Below are 20,711 nucleotides of genomic sequence, written 5' to 3' on the forward strand. Positions count from 1 at the left end.
GGAAGTCCTAACAACTTTTATAGCATGTCCTTGAAGTGTCCTGTTCCTTTCATCACTGCTGAGAAAATATCACAATCCCTTTACATTTTCTACACATAATAATAGTAGTGTACCCATAATGATAGTTTTTCGGCAGTGCTGAGAAAAGAAATGCAATCACAATAACAGAGAAAAAAACCCATGATTCATAGGCATAGAAAGTAAATCACTAGGAAAGCCTGTCTTGTCCTTCTCTTTATTTTGCTCATAGGCCAAACAATCTTAATGAAGCCTCCTCCACACTCACTTTATTGTTTGCTCTCATATAGAGCACAGTCAAACTGCTTAGTTATTTTTAAAAGCTATGCTGAAAGTCCTGCATGGGTTATACTGGATGTTTGCTGAAGACCTGCCACAATTGAAAGTATCAGAGCTAGAGGACAGCACCATGCTCTGCTCTGCTCTCTTTTACCTGCTGGTATCAGGTAAAAGTTGCCAGGGAAAACTATGAATGATGATTACTCCTTCTGGGTAATCCACATCAGAAAAGGAAAGGTGCTGCTATCTAACTGCCTAACTTCCCGCTAACTTTCAACATACAAATGAAGGTTGTTAGCTGCCTGCAATTTTATCTCTTTACCTGAATAAAGGTGATAAATTACCCTATTACATTTTCATATGCAAATTTGAAGCTGGATTGATGTCAGATCAAGAATCTGCTTCGGCAAATCTTCCTTGCTACATATTTTGTCAGGGACCTTTATCTGGTGGAAGAAGAGAATAAAAAGCCTTTGGGCAATGGGAAGCAAACCGTAAAAAGGAAGAGAGAACAAAGGAGTGTTTGCAGCACTGAGACATTACTGCACTGCCTTAGTCTGTTTTTCCTGGTTGGTATGGGTTGTTACAACAAAGTAACACAGATAGCAGATGACAACATCCAAATATTTTCCTAGGATCCCTGAACAGCCAAGCTAAAGCCTTTGCCATTGCATCTTCATTACTACCTGGAGCTCCTCAAACCAGCTAGATGTAATTGCTAGCCTGGAAAAAGCTGCCTCTCCCTGAAGCAGAAATTCAGAGTGCTTAGAAGGGGCTTTACCACGTTTCCTCTGGTGTTTTAATCCCACTTTCGGCAGATTTGTCCCACTTTTTCTCCCAACTTTGCTCCATGCTATGCTTTTCTACTTTTTCCCTCATTTTCTTTTTCTCTTTGAGCGACCTCTCTCTCCACCTCTTCTGCTACTCTTCATGCACAGCATAATGATAATGAAGATGAAACAACAGCTGCATCAGTCAAACTCATTCCGTCCTTCACTCTATTGACAAGCCTAAAGTCCAGTTCCAGCCATTTCCCGCCACTCCAAATGCTTATTCTTCTCCTTTTAGATAAAAAGTTCTTCCAGACACAGTCTGAAATTACTGAGAAACTAGTATGGACTGGGGAACCCACTTAGAGACATATACAAACAGAACAGATCAGCAAAGAAATCTCAGATATTGAAATTTAAATAACTAGCACTAATCAAGTCAGCAATTTTTTCACACCACAGAAGAGATCGTTCAGAGATCTCAAAATAAGAGGTCAGTATGCAAATCTAACCAAGAAACAAATTTAGGTCAAATCCTATCCCAGAATTACCATACCCACTTCCCACAGAGTCACAGTGTCTAGATGAAAAATAATTCAAGTTTTAACCTTGTTTAATACTCTTAACAAGGGTAATCTAATACCAACCATCAGGACTTTATTTCCTGATGTCCAAAGCAAATGGGCAGAGGATTCTCTGCTAGAAACCCTGTCTTTGTTCAACCTCTTCTCCACAGATGTCAAATCTCTTGGGCTCGTGAAAGGGATGTTAAGGAAATAGTTTATACTAACTCAGAATATCTACAAAATGAATGGACTCATGAAAATCCTTAACAGCTGAAGCTGAATGGCTTAAACATATTGATTTTATGCAGACCTGTGGTGGTGAAATTTCAATATAAGTTATAGTACTACTGTAGCTTGGCTTTTTTCTTTAATATCTTTTCCTGCTCATGGATGCATATATTGATGATGGGCAGGAATAATCCATTAAATTTTTACTTTAGGGGGTGTTTCTGAACTATATAGTTTTTGTAACAAATAATCCCTTACTTCTGAAATTATCCAGCTATTTTGAAAACTGGATGTGAAACTGAAAAAACAACATGTCCTTCTATGGTATCTTCAGACATGCTCTTTGGAGAACTGAGTTACTTTTTGTCTTTTCAATACATTTCTTCCTGAACACCAGAAAGGAACTTGAAACAATGATTTCTTCCCCCCTGCCACTACTGAAAAAAACCCAGTAATTTCATATATTTTCCTTTCAGACCAAGAATCTTGCAACCATTTCACGGCATGCCAAGTACAGGAGTGACCCGATACCAATACATGACAGACCACTAATAACAGAGAGTTGTGGTGGCAGTTTCTCAGACACTATAACTTAATGTTAACAGGAATAGACTACTGTGGTAATCCTCCAGAATTCTGTTATGAGTTGTTTAAATGTATTTATTTAATGAAAACCAGGATACTTTCTATATAAATTCTGCAAAATTTCCAACAGCAATAGACAAGAAACAGATCTGTTTTCTTTGAACCTGTAAAATCAGATGCCTTAAGGTAAATAATTGCACCTCTGAGTTGTTTGGGAAGGGTTTTTTTCGCATCTTTCCACAGTCTTGAGATTAAATGAATATCTGCTTCATACTTCCCTGCAACTACATTTCAAATAAATACTCAGTGACAATTCTTGCCAAGTCTCTCCAGATTATTAAAGATGCACTGAGTATTTCTGTACTTCTTTGGAAGGGAAAGGTATGGGCAACACACCCATCATCACTGAGAGCTTGCATCATTGCTCTGAGCACATTTCCATCACCTCTGGAAAAGCTGTGCTTGTTTGTTGCTATTTCTTTATCTGACAGGTTCTTGTTACATTCTTGGCAAGAGGAATTTTATAGCATAAATCTTTTGCAGATAGAATTCTTCTTAAAACTTACTTTCAGCTATATTTCATGTTAGAGTTTTAGCCATTTTTCCTGCCATCAGCAGCAACCATGCTTTAACAATCAGCTGCTATTCACTTTGCAAAACAAGAATGTTTCCAGGAGCATGAAGATTCACCCAGAGTGTTACTGGCTCACCCTTTCTCAATCTTTGTTGAGATGTGCCACGATGCAATGTCATTCCTTCTCAGCACTTCAGATTTCAATTGACAGAACATAAGTTTTTTCAAGTCTTACAAAGATTTTAGCATGACTTTTCCATTTATTTTGTTTTTATTCTCCTTATGCACAGTTAAGAAATTGTATTTCTTAGGTTGGGTGGGTCTAAGAAAACCTAGAAACCCAGCTTGCTTTTTATAATTGCTTGCAGGGAGTGGGAACGGGTGCCAGTTGCATTTGGAAGTATTGTTGTAGGTAATTAGGCAGTAGGTTCAGAGAGAATGTCATCTGCATCCAGTCAAAGCAAAGGACTCTCAGCAGAAGGAATTTTGTTTTTCCATCCTCAGAAAGACTCCAGCTCTCTGGTCTCCTTGCTGCGTAATGTTGCTCCTGCCATTTCCGACAGCTCCAGGGTTCCTTTCACACCCTGTCCCACCCTCTTCCTTGAGATGTGGGTTCGGGATTTCATTTCAATTTACTTGTGCTCTCTTCCTTAAAAGTATCATTAAAGAACCTACGTGGGAGAAGCCCTATTTAAATCCATCTAGGTTCAACAATGGCAATAAAAAATGATTGCATGGTTAAGCTCATAGAAAGCAAAGCACAAGACCTGGGCCAGTATTCTTTTAATCAAATAATTGCTATTCAGGCAAGTCTTTCTATGCAACAATTATTTCTTTTTAAAAGCCCCCCAAAGTACTTGAATGAACTCAAGCACTTGAGTGACTTTATTTAACTCCCATCATAATACTGTATTATAAATACATTGGAATATTTCTTAAGCTTTGTATATATTTTCTTTCCTAATCATACCACTAGAAAAATAATACCACACTCCGGGATAAAAGAAAAAACACTGTTATTGGGAAGAAGCTTCTTCTTTAGCTTGCCAAGCAGCTACCAGCCTTCCAAGCAGCAGAAATGGCATACAATGGGGTTGCTATACAACACAGTCAGTGGGGCTTGGAGAGTTGCTTTGCTATTTCCAAACATATAATGACTGTTCTGAAACGACTGTGTTTTGCATGAGGAAGATTTGAAGGGAAGCAGGTGGCCACTAACAACAGTAAACATTGTGCTGATGTTAGGGATGGAGGAGGAGGAGGGCAAGAGCCTGATGGCAGAATATTTTGTTTCCCTATGACCATCTCAGAGAATCACTGCTGTGATACATTATCTCATCTACAATAACTCCATAACCTTTTTTAAAATATGGTAATAACAATATAGATAAATTGGTTTCTTGCTTTCTCTAGATGGTTTCATCATCACCAAATTTTCATATTGAGTAGTGCTATGCATGAAGGGTCATCAAAGATTTTTGCATTGTTATAATATAGGCAATAGAGAGGAAAGAAAGAGAGAGAGGGGAAGGGGAAAAAATTGAGGTCATTTACTTGTCTTTAACAGGCTTGGATTACTTTCTAAGTATAAGGAAATCCACCATACCATGTAGACATGACAATGTCTGTGCTTCATCAAAATATTTTTAAACAGCAGCCTTTTTTATCTACAGCATGGATTGAATTCTATTCACCATGCAATTTCAGAAAGATTTTCCACAAGAAGGATGATCTCAGACTTGACAAAATCCATCTTACCTTGTGCAGGCCACCAAGATCATAAAATAGCACAAATGCATCCAGGAAAGTGCCCTTAACAGGCATTTGCTTGCCAAAAGAGATCTACATTCTCAGTGAGGGAGGGTTAGGAGCATTCGTGGTTAAATGGGAAAACACATTAATAGCTTCCCTGTTTCTTCTCCTCTGCAGGCTAATGTACTCCAGAAAAGAGATTCTTTTTCAAAAGAGCAGGAATATGTCTGGAAGAGCTCCTTGTTAAACTACTGGCTACATACAGATAATACCATCCTGGGGACAATTTTTTCCAGCTACTTTTAATGTGAAGTAGCATTTTCAAAATAATTTTTTCAGACAGCTCTTCCACACGTGAAGGGCTTGAATTTTGATGGCCCTGAAGTAACTAATATTGCCTTTGCTGTAGAGCCAGCTCTGCAAGATACTAAATGTCCTTGACTTTCATTATTTAAAAGCACACCTTTCCTGGTAGGATTTTACACTAAAAATAATCCTTTTAGGAATGCAGAGGACCCAGCTGGAATCCAAAAATAATAATAGTAGTGATGTTAATAATAATTCTAATAATGAGTAGTTTATTGAGCCTAAAAGAATTTTACCTTACAAAAGGAGATGTTCCATATCTTGGTTTTTGTAACACAGTATCGACATTTCAGTCCTGAAGAGGTCATGCAGTTTGACTGTTGTAGGTGCCTTACCACCAAACTATTCCATTTTAGCACACGTATCATCAGACAGAAACTATCACACATTGATGTTAAGAGTTTGGTCAAGTGCATGTTTGTTCATCCCAGGGCAGGAAATTCTCCTCCTAAAGCAGTGTGAGAAGCTTCACCCCTTTCACAAGCAGATGCCTACACTCCTTCAGAGGGCAGCCAATATGGATCAGCAAAAATGTAGATGAAGATAAACGTCTAAAGAGTCAGCTAGGACATACACCATCTTCTGCTTAAAAGCCAATGTTGGTATTTTGGAAATAACAATTATTCTATCAACTGATGCATGGTAAAGATTGGCAAATGAGGCATGAATTCACAATTACTTCTTCTTACACATTCAGATATGCTAATACAGCTAACTTACGTCATGTTGCCTTTTAGCTTCTTGAACTGTTCTGTTACTCTTCTGTTCTTGTATGCTCCACTTGTGCATTGCATAAGTATCACTTATTCAGTGAGGAGAAGGCAGGGGAGAGTGATGAACCTCCATTAAAATGGAAAACACGAGCCCAGAATATTTCATGTTAAGCATAGAGAGAAATTTGTTTTCTGATGAAAATAAAACAGACCCTTGAACTTAAAAGTCAATGACAGGGAAAAAAATACCATGAAGGAATGATTTATAGTACTAAAAGAAAGTTATTCAGGAGTCAATAATTTTTCAAAAGGATTAACAGAGCATATGCAGCATTATCCACAATGAGATAGGGTAAGTATAGGAAGCTCAATTTGCAGGCTATTTGGATTCAACTGATATTTAAACTGTTGATACCTAAAGTGCTGTTATTGTGACAGTAAAGGCAGAGGTCCTGTACAGCCTTTGAAAATTACTATAGTACAGGGAGAATTGTAAACATTGCAACACTTTTCATATCTAGAGGGATTTAAACTATACAAGGATGGTTTAGATGACTAAATTTCCTTTTTTTATCATCAGGACACAGGGGCTGGCAAAAAAAAAAGGATTCAAGGTATTTTTTTGAATTCAGATATATCTGCCTCTGGGATTCAACTAGGAATTTAATGCCAAATGGAAAACAGTAGGTAAGCATGAAAGCTGAAGTAATTTATCACTGCTATCTTTTCAACAGATAAGCATTTCTTTGTTTGAACAAACACACATTACAGTACATGAAAAGAAAAATGTTTTGGACAGCACAGCTTCCATGGGGCTTCTACATAATGAAATTTCAGAAAACATTCAGTATAAAAGTTTTGGTGCACAAAGAAGATTATTAATTTTCCTTCTGCATGACAAATAGATAAATACCTCTATGCTAAACACAATTTTAAAGCACCATACACTATTCAAGTTCATATTTTCAATGCTTCAGAAAGCACTAAGAAAGGTACTCAAATTATTAATTGCTTGGCATATAAAGTTAAAAAAGGCCCAAACAATTCAATTGAAAACCAGTTTAGCTGATAGATAATAACACCTGTTTTTCTCTAGACTGCCACTTACAAACCAAACATTGAAACACCCTGATTCCTTTCCATCTCGTACATCAGTACCAGTCATAATGATTCCACAGACCCTCTTGCTGTAACATCACTGATTTGTATTTCTGCTGTCAGCAGCAGGCATATCACCAATCTGTTTCACTTTTGGTCATCTCAGTGACTGATCAATTGGAATTTAGTGAATGGCTCTTTGGATGGTACATGTCCCGTCCCAACTACTTTGGCTCAGCAAATCAAAGAAAAATGAATTATACAGTCCTTTCTCTTCCCTAAATGCTTATGAGGGAAAAATACAATTCCTAAATACACAGAAAATATAGGTACCATGAATAATAAGAAGTAGAAATATAGATGGTTGTATTTGTACCTATCAGGTAAAATGGAGGAGATTCTAGTATGTAGTCAGATGGGCTTTATTAAGTGATAAAGACAACTGGAATCTGGAAGAATTAGTATTAGAGGAAATAAATTATTATTTGATTTTCTATTGTTTTCTCTTCTATGTGATTAATGAAAGGTAGCCAGGTATCTATTGCACTTAGACTCTAGTGACAGGTGTGACTGCTGATACACTGATCCTATCATAATGGAGGGAGGAAAAGAAGCTTTAAGTAGGATCAGAGCATATAGCAAACCATAACCACTGTATCAAATGTTTCCATCAACATAACCAATCTGCAAAGAGACAGAAAGTAGGTGGCCCAATCAACCCCTTGCCTGCCACAGCTGATGGCTGTTGGAAAGAAAAGGAGAACTGAGTTCTCTTAAGAGTAAATTCAAGCACATAAAATAAGGAAAAAAGAACTGGAAGACAGTCTGTAGACAGTGTTGGGGAAGAACATAAGTCAACAGAAAGGATCCTAGAGGTTCCTCTCTGTGTCACTGAATCTTTGAGGTAACCAAAGAGTTTACAAGGGAACAAAGAAAATACTTTTTGGAGAAGAAAATACCAAAATACCTTTTTACAATGGGAAGGAAGGAAAGACTGGAAGCAAAATGTGGAAGCCAGATACAAATAAAGTTATATCGGTGAGAGGAGAGAGAAGCTGCACTATGCACGATATCTTATCCATTTTATTTCCATGTTCTGAAAAGCAACGTCAAAAGCCATGTCATTTAAAAGAAGTAAAGATCTAGTCCAGGCTCGCAGCCCTTGCACATCCCATATGGTGCTAACTTCCCTTTTGCCCTGGGCCTCCAAAAACACTCAGCCCTGGTATTCAGACTTGAGGGTAGAAGCAGATCTCTGAAGAAGACCATTCCTCTCCTAGTCCTTTAAAGACTTCTTAACCAGAAAACACATTTTCTGCATGCTTCAAATCTTATAAGGATTTGTATTTGAGATTTTAGCTTATGGCTTCCAGAAGATGCCCAATTCAAGAAACTCAACTGATGGACTTGTAAATTTGTCATATGCTTCTTGAGACATTCACTGCTTACAAATATGGTGAAGCTATGTACATTCTTCCATGGATGATAATCCCTTGTTCCTTTGGGAAAGAGAGTGAAGGCCTAACATGACACACTTCTGCACACCTGACCAGGCAAAGCCTGGCACAATCCCAAACCAGCCTGTGAAGAGGCCAGAACAGTGCCATAAAGAAGCCTTCACCAAGGAGCAATCTAGGAACCACAGGTGTATGAAGGTATCAATGGATGAATCCACAGCTGGACCATACTCACACCAGAAGCAAGAATATCTCAATAGGCTTTTCCCTTTCAGATTTTCAAAAGGACAATGAGAAAATTCATGTCTACTAAACTGGAGGCAAGGAGAAATGCAAGAAAGATGATGATGTGGCATCACGAGGTTACAAACAAGACAACAGTAAGTCTGCAGCGTAAGAAAATTATATAAACATTTTCTGAGTTGCCTGTACTTTCTGCACAGCTCAGAAAAATACCTATACTCTACCAAGAGAGCACATTGCAGCAACTCCCCTCACCGGTTTAGGATGGTTGAATTTACCTTTCCTTATAAGCCATCTGAGAGACAACTGTATATTGTGCAAATACAGTTGGGACACACATTAATTTCAAACCTATCAAATAATCTGATGAGATTTCCCTGGAGATCTCCTAGCACTTTGCAGCACTGTGAGCCATAATTTCCATACTTATTGGAAATAACGTCTGAGCCCAGCCAAGGCACAATATTCCCACTGAGAGTTGTCATGACGGGAATGGAATTAATTCGTATTGTCACTGGACATATCCAGGGTCTTTTTGGTATTACTACCATATACCCAAAAATATAATTTAATCCATGACAGTACAGTATACCATATAACATATACTTTGGGGTGTCCTAAATTTGGACATAGATTCCTTTTTACATATAGAGACCGCAAGTCACATTTCCCTGTATTTACAGAAGCCTGATGCAGCTCCATCATCTTCAGTGGTCGAGTTCCTGGCTTTCACCCCGGTGGAATAAGAACTGTATCTGTGACATAACAGAAACACTCAAGATCCTTTTAAGATGCAATTTATTAGACAGATAGACCTTAATCACAATGAGCTGTGATGCTGGCTGTCATATTTTAGAGGATGAGCAAGAAGCTTTTTTTTTTTTTTATTGCAGTTAAATTAATTCACACTTCTTATGAAGTTACTTATCTATTTTAAGCATTCTCCAGGTGGCTGCTGTTACCAGATGTGGACAGATCCCTTTGTGCTTCACTATAAAACCAGCCATGCTGGAATTTCTGGATGAACTGAAGACTTGCCTATGTTAAAATCATTTTTAGATTTCCAAGCCATTCTCCAGAAAACTTTCACAAATATTTCTGGCTTATTTTTGCAAGCAAATTTTCTCCGTTTATAGTTGATCTGTTTTTCTTACCTGATTCATACAAGCATGCTTGTAACACTGCAATTTGTCACCACGGAAACAACTGTTCGGTCACCATAGCTGATGTCACTGAATGACTCAAGTGTGAAAATCATGGAAATTATTGTTAAAAAACCCCCAAAACATCAAGCAAACAGCTTTCTAAACAGTAACAATTTGGAACTACCCAGAAAGAGATTCAATTAAATATCATGCTTTAGTTTCAGTTTTCAGAAATTTTCAGGGTTTTTTTAACTTCTTATGTTTCTCTGCGGATGGCAGCCACTGAATAAAATCCTGTAAAATGGGTTCTAGCAGACCCATCTTCTAGCCATATCCACCACATCTCACAGTGAGATTGCTGCAGCCTCAAACCCATCTCTCCCAAAACTTTCACAGGAGGCTGAGACACAGCAGTCTTCTCCCTGAGGGTATGCTGAGACCTGACTTGTCCACTTAATTAGCCACTTAACCATTCTAGCAAAAGAGGCTGAACATGCAGCTGTCTGCAAACAGCCTACCATTGCCCAGCAGCTTTAAATATTATATATCTATATCTTTATCTATCTCCATTTTCCTGACAGAAATAACCGCGGGCCAGAAATCTTTTCAGCTGCTGTGCCCTACCCATGTGGATGCTACAGTTATGTCTATTTTATGGATCAATGTTGATTTTCATCCAGGATTCTGTAAAGCTTTGAGGCAAAAACATTGGAAAGGGAAAGAGAGATACCATTTCATAATCCTGGGCAGCCTTTTGGAGATGTACCCATAACTCAAGTACAAATCCAGAATAACCACATTTTTATTTAAATTGTATATTTCTGTATTTAGTAGGAAAGTAGATAAACTCATTATTATTTAGTCTGGCTAACTTACAAATTTCTTATAGCTACTGGTAACACAGCTAAAAATGGCATTCCAAGGTGATTTTATTTTTAGAAATAATAATAATTATTATTTACCGTATTAGTCCAAAAGTTCTATAATTTTGTCACATTTTGCATTTAAAGATAAGCTCAACTTTATTTCTGAAATTGTATCATTGATGCTGCCTTAGAAGCAGCCACTTTCATCACTATCACATGTAAAATCTCTGGAGGATTAAACTTTAGGAAACACTTTACAAAAACCAAGTGCCTCTAATTAAATGTAATTAATTTACTAGTGCCCTGGAATTGCAAGTATTTTAAAAAATAATAAAATCCTTGAGCATTTTTGCTTTGCATGTGATAAATGCTACAATCACTCTTTTAAGTAAAAATATAGAGGAAATAATATTAGGTGACAGCAAAGTTCATCGCAGCAGGTCAATTGAGATTGTCAGGATTCATTAGCATGTGTGTGACTGGTAAATAATTGAGTTAATTTTAGGCTGAGTGACATATTTAGAAAACTATGAATCACCTTATTTTGTGAATTTAATCAACCTTTGCTCTTCCCTGGATAATTCAGTGTACGTCTGCAATATTAAGTTGGAACTGACTCTTCACTCTGTTGCCCTCACAAATGCTAGTGGTTTGCAAAATTTCAAAACCATCAACTGCATTAAGCACTGGCCTCCAAGTAGGATTGCAGCACAAATAAAGCACTAAACTACAAAGAATACAAAAGTTAAAAAATAAACAAGCACACAAACAAAAACCCTAGAAGCTGAAGAAGTTACTTTCTTCAACTGAAGTTTTGTCTAGATTTATGCTGAAATCTCAATTTGCTTTGTCTCTAGGAATAAAAATGCTAAAGTCCACAAGACAGCAACACAGAACGATTATTTCTCTGGAAACTTTCCAAAAAAATAGCTTCTGTTTGAAAAATTTAGTCAATCCTCAAATGCTTCTTTGTGACACTCTGTTAGCCCAATTATCTCACATTACAAAACAAAAACATTGCACTGCATATGGATGTTCCAGCTTTGGCTCTGAAAAATGCTACTTTCAACAGCAGGAACATCTTTTTTCAAAACAGCTTCATTTGGAAGTAAGTCACAATTCCTAGCTAAAGTGAGCTATTAATTTATTTCTCATAAGATGTTTTCTGATCTGTTGAGGGTTTCTCTTCATTTCTGGAAGACATTCTATTAGCACTAGATTTAATATTGAACTTGACAATATTTAGGTAACAGTGGGCTTTTCTATGTAAAATTTGAGCTGTGACATGCACTAGCAAAAAGAACAATTACTCTTCAGTTTTGTATTTTGAATATGCAAACAAGTTGCCTGTGGATTACTGGCAGCTACAGCTTGGGTTCTGACACTTAACTGTTACTAATACACAAAGCAATTAATGTAATTAAAAATATGAGGAAAATATCAACACTATTTACATTAGTTAGTTATTAGGAGGTAAAATACTTTGTCAGCTGTAATACAATACAAATTGCTGAATGGCATTCAATACAATTATAACACATATATTCAAAGTACTACAGTTTATATTCTAGGTCTGTCCTCAAGGGATCAATTTATGATACTTTGTGCTGGGTATTTTATCTTGACAAAATAAGGATACTTTGTTCATGTGTAGCTACATTTGGCTACCACACACTTTCTTCCAGATCCAACCCTCACACAGTGAATAGGGATACACATCGGGATGCACGGGAGGCATCATTAGTATCTACACAAAAAAAGCACCACACAAGTGTGCACCTGCCTCTCCAATTTGGAAACATTTTCCTCAGGCAAAAGCATAACAGAACCAACAGCAGATTGTACCCATTCTCTTCACTGTTGGCATTGGTTTCTTGAGTGTTCAAGCTAAAAATTAGATTTGGACATTTCCCATCTACACCCCATGCAGGCATGGGATGTAGTGACAGGCAGTGACTCTGCTGTTTGGGAAGTCTACTGAAATGACCCTGAAGGTGACAGCCAGCTAGGTGACTAATGTAACACGGACAAAACACACTCACATAGGAGACTGCTGCTTTCCTCCATATGCAGATTCATTAATCCATTTAAGCGGAAAAAGTGCCTTCATTTTCATGCACTTGGAATTAAAGTCCTGCTCAGAATTAATGGTGTTACAAACAACAACCAATCTTAAACAAGACTATTTCAATGCTCCTTATTAGTGCTTTATTTTTTAAGTCTGACAGTTGTGTCACCCAATATTGACATCCTCAATTATTAACACCATGTGTTACTGGGTAGCATCCGGCATGTTTAGCAGCAAGACTCAGCCACAACCATTCCAGTGAATTAAGAGAAGTTGCTCCCAGGTACCAAAGTTGTGTCCTTGTAATCACTTATCATAAACATACATTTTCCTAGCCCTGCCAAAGGAGACAAACAGTTGCAACACCACACCAAGTCAGAAAAGCAAAATAACTTTGACTGATAAAAGGGACAACACAGCAGAGGTGCACATTACTAAAAACACAGTGCGCCTAGATAGGAAAGCAAATTAAAAATGAACAGGGAACTGCTAAAAGCTGACACTTTCCCTAACCAAAGCAAATTGCTACTGCCCAGGTCATAATGGCTGATGCACAGTCCTGCTTTATTTCCCAGCTGCTCCATGAGACTGATTCAACCTCACTGAAAACAATACAGTCCTTTTTGGATACAGTCTCAAGTAAGAACAAGAACAGACAAAATATCTCAGTCTAATTGATTAAACAGTTCTGCTTAATATCATTATCAATGGTCCGGGTAAGGGGATCAAGTGCACCCTCAGTGTCCTTGCAGAGGACACTAAGTTGGGTGGGAATGTTGGGCAGGAAGGCTCTGAAGAGGGATTTGGACAGGCTGGATTGATGGGCCAAAAACAATTGTATGAGGTTCAATAGGGCCAATTCCTGGGTCCTGCTCTTGTGTCACAACAACCCCATGCTACAGGCTTTGGGAAAAATGGTTTGGAAAGCTGCCTGGTATAAAAGGACCTGGGGGTGCTGGTTGACAGCCAGCTGAACATAAGCCAGCAATGTGTCCAGAGAAACTTTTCTATCAAATCATGGTCGGATAAGGGAGAAGTCCTTCCCTACTTCTTCCTACACGATAGAAGATCCATGCATTAGTTTTTCCTGGTAACACTAATAAGCAAAAAGTCAGCTTGAAAGTGTTTCTAAAGAGGTAAAATATTTGTGTTTTTAAGAAAGCTCAGTGCAGAATTCAGACTATACTGAATATAATTCCTGACAGTTGGTATCTGAAAGTTCTTTGTTTGATCATAATGCCTTCATTTTCTTTAATGACGACTGAGTTGCTTAGCTGGTCTAGAGTATGTATTCAGTGTCCTCCTTCCAGATGTCACATCTCAACATGGTTTAAGCCACTCTGCACCTCTGAAGGAGTCTTGTGAACAATAGACACCTTCAAGGCTACCAGCCACCTCCCTGGTCCCTCCAGGAGGGGACAGCCAAGGAACTGTCTCCACAATGGGTGATCACTACCTGCTGTAACTCGACAGCAACACCCATGCAGCAGTGCTGAGGAGTTCCATGCCCTGTGCCAGGGCTTTGTCCCATGCACAGCCCTTCCAGCTGAACTTCCCAATTTCTGCCTGCTTGTCACATTTAACATTACTTTCTGTGTTTAATGTTTCAGATTTGCGTGAAGTTTAAAAAAAAAAAGTTGGAACGTGCCAGTTATTCCTCTGAGGTTTCAGAACACCAACTTTGCAGTTCTTCTGCCATTTGGCAGAGGCTGCCACAGATGGAAGACAGATATCTGTCCGCCAAGGCTTAAAGAGGACCAGATTTTTTTTGTTTAGAAATTTTTGCTGTTCAGCACTTCCAACCATACAATCAGCCAGACCAGCCCTTCACTCCACGACAAGTGCATTCACAAAATGAACAGGGGAGACCATTGCCTGCACAGGATTCACAGACACAGAGATGTCTGGGGCGCATTGGGACTGCCTTTGTGGATAGTTTTGGAAAGAAAGGGGCCAACTTTTTCTAACCTGGCTTGAAAAGCTCTGAAACTCACATACCCTTCTACCGCAAGGGAGCTCATTTACTGAAAAGGAAAACAAAGTCATCCAGTAGCCTTTTCAGCAATGTCAGCCAGGAAGGTTTGCTAATTCTGAGTCATTCCAACCCAAATATCTGAGGGAAGCTGTTGAATTGGTGTATGCTCTTGCTAAATCAGCTGTGTTCCCTTGCCTGCTGATGGCTGCCGACTTAGACTGACCTCAAATGCTCCAGCTTCCTCCCCCCAAGTGTTACAGTCACTCTCTGCTATCACACCTGATCTTTCACAAAAGTTTCTGCACCTTCCAGGCTTGTCACAACAGCCCTTCAAGCATCAGCTGAAGCCAACTTGACACAACAGATTTCCCTTTTCTCTTGGAGACACGCATATGCCACAGCAACTGCAGTTCACCACCTATGCACTTCAAGCACTCCTGAGCATGCCCAAGTGGGATAGCACTTTTGCAAACTGGGCAGCACTGCTGCTTCCTTTTCTTCACTCTTTTTTTTTCCCCCTTTTAAAGTAGAAAGTTGTTTAAAGCAAATCTGTTTGAGGTTAAGTTCCTAATTTAAGCTCAGTGAGCTGTCTTATGCTGTGTCCAAAATTGGCACAAAAACATTGTCGACTTTTCCTGGAACCCCTGTGCACAGCCTAACAAATGAAGCTCTCTCTTCTGCTCCAGCATCCCTGGAGCCTGAATACTTCAAGGCTTAAATATTTCTTGCTTATGCAGAAGGGTGGTGCCTGCATGAATGTAAGGAGAAGTTTTCAGGAGCAGCAGAAAGTAAGCTATGTCACCAAAGTCCTGCAGTGCTCACTCCTTTCTGCATGACATCTTGGGGAAAACTCAGGGAGAAAATGAATGCTGAAAAATGACAGGCACTGGGCAGTGTCTGGAGGAAGGCAGGTAAACTTGCTACCCCAGGGACAAGGGCACGGCTGGCAGGAGGGGAGAATCCAGGCAGCTGGTTTGCTCCCAGCTGGGGATTAAGAAGTCGCAGGTGAACCAGGGCCACGTGCCCTACTAATAGCAGCAGCTTTCTGCTCAAAATAAGAAGCAGGTTCACACATTTGTTCTCCAGTTGGATTCAGACGTAAGCTGCATCACAGATGTTCACAGGGCACAAAGGGGACACCCAGCAGAGATGGCTGCAAAAGAAAATTTATGGGAATGACAGCAAGTTGCCTTTTACAGCAGGCTCTCCCGAGAGGCAGTAAAAAGGAAGCTCATTCCACTATGATTTCTTTTTCCTGAAACTCCTCCTTGTGTAAGGTCTCACTACAGCTAATCTCCAGAGACTGCAAGTGAATTAAGAAGAGGAGAAAACACAGGAAAGCAAAATAAGAAAGCAAAGTAGAAAACAAAGCAGAACAAATGAGAGTGAAGAGAGAGTATCACAAAAGGGAGCAGTAAGGGCACATCAACAGAGATGAGAAATATTAGGAAAACGTAAACATTGGAAACATTGATCTTTTGCACACACTGTGAAAGGATGGTTAGACATGGGATCCTCTGACAGGCTGGGCACAGGTCTGAACATCCAGGAGCTGTAGTAGTAGGGCATTAGGTGATCCAGGCAGGTACCTGACTCCATACATAAATTGGAGACAATGGCTCTTCTCCAGCTTTTCCTAAATATCTTGGGACCTAGAGGTGAAGCACACTATGAAGATATGTTGCATTCAAATTCTTACAGAATAACCAATAAAGTGCAAAAATCCATTTTGTGAATTTCACGCATAAGCATTTAATTTCTCCCCATTTCTAAATCTCTTCAAAGTTTCTCACACAGATCAAGGTAAGTCAGACTGTTACATCCAGGTATTCAAGAAGCCTTTCACCATTTCAAAATGAACTGAATCTCAAAAAAATTGCCCAGGTCTATGAACCCTTTGGAAAGAATAAGAACTTCTAAATCTTCTCTCATTTATCTTTCTCCATTTCTAGGATTTCAGCAGAGCTTCAAGAACCATAAAGTGTGATCTGGCTTTTAAAAAAGAAATCACCTGAAAATTGCTTTGTTATATGCAAGAATGTATTTCTGAAATTGCCTGAATATTTTCTGTAAATGATTGAAGTGAGATGTGAGCTTCACTGAATCACCTAAGAAGAAAATTTCCAGGAACTTCAATGTACCCAAGTTTTCAACTTTTATGGTCATTTCCTTCCCATATTTAGTTATATTCATTCCTTTACCACCTTCAACAGCTGCAAAGAAAATCCCAAAGGACACACAGATGTAAATATAGATGAAGCACAACCTTGAGTATGGAGGGATCAAGAGTAAAACCACTTTCTCTTTCTGATTTTACCGTCAAAACTTGCTTGTGGAGACTCATCTTTTTGTTCACTCTGAAGTTAAGTTTGTGGGTTGGGCTAAATATTTCTCTCTGAGCAACTGTGAACATCATACCCTTCCAAATTTCTGTCCTACAATAGCCACGTGTTATTGAAAATTCAGCCCAAAAAGATCCATCACACTGTCCCTTTCACAGCAACTGAGATTTATCAAGAGCTGTAAGAAGCTTAGCATTAAACTGTCAACAAAACTCACACAGTCCAAACCATCCAACACAAAACAAATGTATCCATTGCACATACCTACTTATTGCAGATGCTTTCCGAGTGTCAAGAAGCATATAATCTTGAAGAACTGCTTCAAGTTCAGAATCCAAGATCTGATAAAAAAAGATTATATATATTTAAAGTCATTGAAAGTATATGGCTTAATCATATAAAATGAAAAAAAAAATATTGTGCAAAATTACTACTTAGAAAGGAGTCTATGAGCCAGTCCTTCTGAAGCTGTGCATCGTCTGAGAAATGTTGTGGGTGATAACAATGATAGTATGGTAATTCATAGTACTTAAGGTAGATAACATTGTATAGATTCTTAACCAACTTCTACACAAGCTCAAAATTAGTAGACAACTAAAAAAAAAAAAAGAACAAAACCAACAAATTTTCAAGTAGCAATTTTGATACAATCATTTGCAATGAAAAAACAAAACCAACATGAAAAACAGGCTCATGAAAAACTGCCAGTGGCATATCAGAAAATATAAATTATTTAGGAAACCACAAGCATCCTTATGTGCATTTAAGCAGTATTCTGCCTTTAGCTTGCAGCAAAACAGTGACATGAATAGGGAAACAATATGAAAAATCAAGGGTATCCTTAAGTGCATTATTTCTTTAATGTCCAGAAATGCTGAACATGGCAGTTCTGTTACGGTGTGAAATTCTGGACGTACATTCTTGTAAGGATACATATAACACCTAATCACAATTAGTCCCAGAGTCTCTGTAAATTTTCCTGGTGATTCTCACACAGCGACCCTGAGCATAATGCATTTGTTAAATCTGATGTGCTTAACAAAGCAAAAAGAAAGAAGATGCAGCAGTAGAAAGAAACAGGCTCAGCAGACTAAGAAAAGACACAAAGGAAAAAAAAAAATTTAAAAATGGGAAGAAAGTTTATGTGTCCAAATGCATTTGGTCTGATCTCTGTTCTGGATAAGCACCATCATTAGTACACGCTCCATTGAGTATTTCTGCGGCACTATAGGCAACTTGGCATTCTGTAACAAGAAATACCATTTCACACAGGATTACCACATAGCCACAGCTCTTAAAGATAATTAAGAGCCTATATTAGAAAAAGTCTTGTCTCTTTCTTTCCACAGAGTTTTTCCTGAGCTTTCCACAGCAGCTGTGCTACTGGTACCTCCCACATGATTCCCAGTGAAGGCAAAGAGAATCAGCTGTAGAATTGTCTGTGCCCACTATGCATCAATAGTCACCTGGCTGGGAGCACCTATATGTCCCAGCTGAAGAGCAGACATTTGCTTTTCCAAAGGATTGGCCCACCCAAGGAGTCCTGGACTCCCTCTGTTCCCTTCTGTGAGCTGGTTATTTTCAAGCAGAGAAATGAAATGTAAATATCAGCATGGATAATTATTTCACTGCTCATTTTTTGCAAGATAATCAGACAGGAAGATAAAACTCACTCTGAGGAACAGAAGCAGTAAAATTTTTATCCAGCAGCAGCATGAAAGATTCTGCCAATTCTTCTTACAAAAGCAACAGTTCGTTGATTTGTAGCTGCTGCCTACTTTCATGTGCAAGAACAACAGAAATCCCTCACCGGTCTTCTCTACATATTTTCAGGCAATCGCTACAAACATGACAACTTCTAGGATTATTTATTCTATGCACTGTGTAGCCATTCCTGCTGTTGATGTCAGCTGCAGACAAGCCAGGCTCAGAAGCTCAGATTCAATTACACAGGCACGAGTAACATCACTACATCTCCACCCTTTGCACCTCCTACTCAATTCCCCAAAAGAGATTTCCACAATAACGCATAATCACAAAGAGAATGTCATTAAAGTGAATCTCAGCCAAATACCACTTCTAAAATGAGTGGGAACTACTTACAAAATAATACCAATAAAAATCTGCAAGATCAGAAGGTGGCCAAAGTTTACCCTTTATTTTCTACAGTAGTGTCTTCCTTTTTTTCCTACAGTAATGTCCTTCCTTTTTTCTACTTCTTCATCAGTTAGCTTTGTAACAACTTTTTCCACATAGAATCACAGAAAATCTCCGGTTGGAAGACACCCATAGAAGGCACCCAAGAATCACTGAGTCCAGTTCTCTGCTCCTTGCAGGACTACCTAAAACTAGGCCAAATGACTACGAGCACTGTCCAGACACTCTTTGGATTCTGACAAGCTTGGTGCCATGACTATTTCCTTGGAGAGCCTGCTCTAGTGACTGACCACTCACTCAGTGAAGCACCTCTTCACAGAACTCCATCTGAACTTCCCTGCAACTTCATTCCATGTCCTTGTGTCATGTCACTGGTCCAGAGAGAAAGGAGATCAGCACCTCCATCCGTGCTGGCCTCTCTTGAGGCACCCCCTAAGCTATGTCTTCCCTCTTATTTATCCCCTTCATTTCTTACCCAATTTATGACTGCCCACTTTACCTTCACTTGCAAGGCCTCTGCAGCTGCCAAGCACTCATCTTACTACACCTTAACAGGAATTACCACCCATCAGATGTAGCATGTTAACCACCTAAATGTTTGCTGTTCCCTGGCTGAAACACCTTCAGCCAAGTGACCTTGACAATAGGCAGAGATTCCGGGGACTGAACTGTCAGGTTCTGCAAAACTTGCGTCATAAAGGTAACCTGCAGCTGGAAAACCCTACTAATTCGATAATACATGAAATTATATTTCTCAAAGACACATTTCAGGGGATTGTTGACCTGAGAATTTCTTATGACATATTTGCAGAGAAATGTTATGAATTACTGCATGGCTGAGATAGATAGCTATGTGACAGAATGTCTGCAACCAAAGATAAGAACAATTGTGTGTTAAGTACAAGCACACAACTTGCTGTGCATAATATTAGCAATGTTTATTTTAGAACTGACCACCCACCTGACTGTTCCAAAAAACCTCCTGGAGTAGCTAAAAGATGCCAAAGAAAGTTTTCACTTGTAGCAGACTTTCTGTCTTTAATAACACCAGCTGTCACTTTTACAAACAAACATCATGCCCTTCACAGTTATCCCATATTCTGCAAACACCAAAAACCACCAAACTCTCCCACAGTTAACAACATCTGCTTCGCTTACTGATTCTGACAAACTGAAGGACAAAGGCATGATTTAACAGATTGCTCCACATAAAGCAAATGCAGTCCACAGAAGGATTCATCAAATGCCCCTGTCAGAGAGCTTTACAAAGCACAGCTTAATGAACGTATGCAAATTGCTATAATATATAAAATGCTTGATACCACTTCAACAAGTATCATGTCTATGAAATCTATGGAGAATGGTAAGATAGATCAATCTAATTTGTCTTTGAAATAAAGTGATCTGGTTTCCTCCAGATAATTTCAATCTTTTTTTTTTCTTTACTGCCTTGAAGCACACATTACATACAACGAACCACTGCTTTAGGCAATGGAAGATGTGATTATT

At 38.7% G+C, this 20,711-nt stretch overlaps 1 protein-coding gene across 9 annotated transcripts in view; it reads right to left on the reverse strand.

The window, feature by feature from the left end:
- The window catches only part of ENOX1 (ecto-NOX disulfide-thiol exchanger 1), a 353,570-nt gene that overhangs the window by 262,544 nt on the left and 70,315 nt on the right, over positions 1–20,711 (reverse strand). For 8 of the 9 annotated variants that reach the window (XM_058829123.1, XM_058829121.1, XM_058829113.1 and 5 more), the window contains exon 2: positions 17,310–17,386. The exons of the other annotated variant lie outside the window; for it this stretch is intronic. The gene's annotated coding sequence lies outside the window, so the exon portion shown is untranslated. The remainder of the gene's footprint in view (positions 1–17,309; positions 17,387–20,711) is intronic. 9 annotated transcript variants of the gene reach the window in all.

The sequence above is a fragment of the Poecile atricapillus genome, chromosome 1 (assembly GCF_030490865.1).
Source record: "Poecile atricapillus isolate bPoeAtr1 chromosome 1, bPoeAtr1.hap1, whole genome shotgun sequence".
Taxonomy (NCBI): domain Eukaryota; kingdom Metazoa; phylum Chordata; class Aves; order Passeriformes; family Paridae; genus Poecile; species Poecile atricapillus.